The following is a 4,978-nucleotide window of genomic DNA, read 5'->3' as shown; positions in this document are numbered from 1 at the left end:
GTGAATGGACATCGACCCATCATATGCTGAAGGCAACGCCCTAGCCATATGATAGCAGTCAATGTTTATAAACAGTGGCACTGCATTCAAACAAAAAAATGGTTCAAATGGCTCTGAGCACTATGGGACTCAACTGCTGAGGTCATTAGTCCCCTAGAACTTAGAACTAGTTAAACCTAACTAACCGAAGGACATCACAAATATCCATGCCCGAGGCAGGATTCGAACCTGCGACCGTAGCGGCCTTGAGGTTCCAGACTGCAGCGCCTTTAACCGCACGGCCACTTCGGCCGGCGCATTCTAACAGAATGATGTTTAATTTTTAGGTCTATTCATGTACATATTCATTGTATTGTGTAACCAAAAGTTTATTTCAGGGATTAGTTAAGTTTTATTAGAAATCTAATATAAGGCATTTTCTATTGTTACATGAAATGTACCTGTCCTGTATGCTGGAGTTGGAGAGCTTCTGTAAAGTTTGGAAGGTAGGAGACGAGGTACTGGCAGAAGTAAAGCTGTGAGTACCGGGCCTGAGTCGTGCCTCGGTAGCTCAGTTGGTAGAGCACTTGCCCGCGAAAGGCAAAGGTCCCGAGTTCGAGTCTCGGTCGGGCACACAGTTTTAATCTGCCAGGAAGTTGCATATCAGCGCACACTCCGCTGCAGAGTGAAAATCTCATTCTGGAAACATCCCCCAGGCTGTGGCTAAGCCATGTCTCCGCAATATCCTTTCTTTCAGGAGAGTTAGTTCTGCAAGGTTCGCAGGAGAGCTTCTGTAAGGTTTGGAAGGTAGGAGACGAGGTACTGGCAGAAGTAAAGCTGTGAGTACCGGGCCTGAGTCGTGCTTCGGTAGCTCAGTTGATCAGTCAGCTTTCGGCTGCGGTGGGGCGAGGACGTCCGCTGCGCCCCGCCGTGCGCGACGGTGAGCGCTTGCTTGTGTTTACATTCTCGCGGCGCGAGTTGTATTTGTTCCAAGTTCAGTGCGACTATGGCACACACATGGCGCCACGATACGATCAAAATTACTTTCCAACCAGATCACGCGCGTCCTCGAGCCTATGAAGTAGAACAGTTCATACGCGACGATCTACGTTTAGATCCGGCGACTGTCGTCGGAATACATTTTTCTATAACGGCGAGCGTGGTTTATGTTAAAATGACCAGTGCAGAGGTCTGCGCGACAGTGGTTTCTAAATACTCGAACTCTCTCCGATTCAAACATTCTGACGGGCATATCGGTGCAGTGACGGTGGATCATGCAGGCATGGGCCTAAGGACTGTAAGGGTTTTTGAGCTCCCCTTTGAGGTCCCGGAGGAAGTTGTCAAGGACGCCTTCCGACCATATGGCAATGTTATCAGCCACGTTGCAGAAAAATGGCAAACTTTCTCGACGTATAAGGTCTACAATGGTGTGCGCCAAATTAAACTTGAGCTCAAGAAACATGTGCCGTCCTATTTGAACATCGGTGGCTGTCGTGCAATCATCATGTACGACGGTCAACCGCGTACCTGTTCCGGATGTGGGCAGGAAGGCCATATTCGATCGAGCTGCTTACAACGCAGAATTACGCAGATACCAGTGGGAGACTCCGTTTCCCCGACGGGGACGACAATCCTGCCCCTCACCTACGCTCAGACGACGATGGGCACCATAGTTGAGGATGAAACGGGCGATCAGACACATCCATCGACGCCAGAAGTACCAAGGGAGGAAGAGGAAGGACCCTCGGTGCCAACCCATATGTCGCCCCCTCCACAGCAACAACAGCAGCAACAGTCCCACGTACTCCAGACGCAACATAACATTCAGAACGCGATGGACGTGGACGCGAACATTGTCCCGACCGCGGCTTTCCTCGCGGAAGGTGATACGACGCTGGATTGCCTCCCACATTCGGATACGGATGTCCACGTTCGAAAGCAACGTTCGCCTCGACGACGCAAGCGACTTCGGCGGACCCCTTCCGACGATTGCCTCCTACACACGGCCGGTCAAGAAGGTGACATCTCATCAGACAGCATGGATGCTACGCCTGCTGAGTATCTAAGTGGTGTAGACGGTTCACTTGCCCATACTACGAGTGCCAAGTTACTTCTTGCATCACAAACGCGGCAGGTCGCGTCGATGGATGGCGCTCCGTCTACCTCTACCAGAGACGACGTACGTGAGAGAGATTTAGGTGCCAATCAGCTACACAGCATCGTGTTGCACCCACTGTGGTCGGACGATGTTGAGGAACTTCCTGAAGAGGGCACAGGTGACAGGGGAGGGGGCGGCATTGGGGATGCCACTCATAGCGTGAAAGGCTCATAATTTGTAACGGGTCTGGTGGGTCCGGCATCTCTTGCGGTTAGCTTTGATTGCCATGGCGTCTACCCTAGGTGAAGAGGCTAGGCAGCACACCTTTCGCCTTGCCACAATCAATATCAACGCGATAAGGGCACCACACACACTAACAATGCTACAACGCATGCTTGATGCGGCGGACATCGACGTGGCCCTCTTACAGGAAGTATGTGTCGCTAGTTTCCCTGACTTCTACGGATATAACGCCCACATCTCCCACGCCTCTTCTACCGATTGTGGTGTGGCTGTTCTGCTACGGGACGGTTTGGTAGCTACGGACGTACTGTACTTACCGAGTGGAAGAGCCATGGCAGTAACTGTCAACGGTGTACGACTCATCAATGTATATGCCCCTTCAGGATCAGGGAGACGGAGAGATCGGGCCCGCTTTTTTTCGGAAGATATTACGCGTCTATTCATGGGCTGCATAGACGATATGGTGATCGGAGGAGATTTTAACTGTACATTATCTCCATCTGATCAGCAGCCACATCACGTCCCGTGTGCGGAATTGGAAATGCTAGTGCGTGACCTCCACCTGATTGACACGTGGCGCCACATCCATGGCCCAGCTCCTGGTTACACCCATTATACAAGCCATTCATCAAGTCGGTTGGACAGGATTTACGTCACAAGCACCCTTTCGACGGCGACGAGAGGAGCAGAGCTCTGGCCCACTGCATTCACCGACCACACAGCCTATATTTGTACCATTGCCCTCCAACCTGCACGTGTGTGGCGCAGTAGGCCTCCCTGGAAACTGAACGTCGCCCATCTGGACGAGCCGGCATGTAAAGGTGCTGTCGAAGAGTCGTGGAACGCGTCCTTACTGCGTCGTGGTCGTTACCGATCGACCCTCAGTTGGTGGATTGAATGTGCGAAGCCTGCTCTTAGGCGCACCTTCATGGCTTACGGCCGGGAAGCAGCGGCATGGAGGAGGAGCACGGAAAACTTTTATTACACCGTCCTACGGGAATGTCTTGCTATGGAGCCCTCACCTGACAGGCAGATCACAGTCAATCGCGCGAAAGCGCAGATCGTCTCCTTAGCACGCCATCATTTACAAGGCGCTGTTTTACGGTCGCGTGCTCCAGACATGATACAATCAGAAAGGCCATCTATGCACCACGTGCTCATGGAACGCAGGACGCGCCGTAGGGCACTGGTAACCGACATGATAACCGACGACGGTCGACACGTGGTAGAACAAGCAGATATAGCAGAAGCCTTCTATGGGCATTACGCTCAACTTTATTCAACAGTGCTCCCTGATATGGCGACGGTAGACACCGTTTCAGCACATGTCCACGGTACAGTTCCACCAGACATGGTACCGACTTTACTGGGAGAAGTGACAGAAGAGGAAGTGCTCGACGCCATTGGTAAAGGTGCTCCCCATAAATCACCAGGAATCGATGGGTTACCATTAGAGTTCTATCGAGCCTTTAAACAATTGTTGCTACCGTGTTTGATTGAAATTTGCCAGGAATTGATGTCCCCGGGTATAACATTGCCTGCACCATTCTTGGAAGGTCTGATTGTCCCCATCCATAAGCCGAAGGGACGGAATCATGTCCGCGACTATCGTCCCTTAACGTTATTGAACAGCGACTTCAAGATCTTTTCGAGGCTGCTATCAGAACGTATTCGCGGCACACTATGGCACGTCTTGTCCGACGATCAGACGTCCTTGGGGGGACCCAACAACATCAGAACAGCGTTATGTCGTTACAGAGATCTCATCTCCCTTGCACAGGTGAGACGTTTGCCGGCAGCCCTCGCGTCTATCGACTTTAGCCAGGCTTTTGACCGTGTGGGCCACACTTTCCTCACGGCCGTTCTACGGCGCATGGAATACCCCGACCCCTTTATCACAGTGTTGACACGCCTACTACATGGTGCAACTTCTCGAGTTCTCGTTAATGGAAGACTGACGGCACCCGTGCCGATCCGCCGATCAGTACGACAGGGATGTCCATTATCAACATTGTTATTTGCATTGGCCTTAGAACCTTTGTTGTGTGGTCTCCGAGACAGGCTCACTGGGATACACTTCGGCGGCTCCATTTATCGTTGCACCGCATATGCGGATGATTTGATGATCGTCATACGTGGAGCTGACGACATGGCCGCGGCTTTGGACTGGATTGCAACCTACGGTACAGCTTCTGGTAGCCAAATCAACGTTGACAAGTCCGTCGCCTTGAGCATCGGGATTGGGCTACCGCAGGAACGCATTGCCCCCTTACGCTTCAGTGGAACTGTACGCTGCTTGGGCTTAGATTTCATGAACGACATGCGACGCGCGACGACGCTCAATTATCGACGCCTTCTTAACCAAATTAGGGCCGGAATTGCAAATCAGCGCTTGCGATCCCTCAACATCGTTCAGCGGGCGTATTATGCCAATGTATACCTTGCGTCCCGCATACCGCATGTCGCCCAAACGCTACCCATTCCGAAGCCCTTGGCTCGTAGCATTATGGCAGCGCTGGGATACTTCGTCACCGCTGGTATGTTACTGAAGATCAGATACGTATCTCTTACCCTCCCCAAGGAAAAAGGTGGTCTCGGCCTAGTTAACGTCGATGATAGGGCCATTGCCCTCTATGTTAGCTCCCATTTATGTCTGCT

At 51.9% G+C, this 4,978-nt stretch overlaps 1 non-coding gene across 1 annotated transcript; it reads left to right on the top strand.

Moving 5' to 3' along the window:
• Nucleotides 1-539: 539 nt before the first annotated feature.
• On the top strand, nt 540-614 carry Trnas-cga (transfer RNA serine (anticodon CGA)). The gene has a single exon. It is a non-coding gene; the product is annotated as a tRNA-Ser (tRNA).
• Nucleotides 615-4,978: the final 4,364 nt, after the last annotated feature.

This window comes from Schistocerca nitens, chromosome 3 (assembly GCF_023898315.1).
Source record: "Schistocerca nitens isolate TAMUIC-IGC-003100 chromosome 3, iqSchNite1.1, whole genome shotgun sequence".
Lineage (NCBI taxonomy): Eukaryota > Metazoa > Arthropoda > Insecta > Orthoptera > Acrididae > Schistocerca > Schistocerca nitens.
This window is presented reverse-complemented; position numbering and strand designations above follow the sequence as displayed.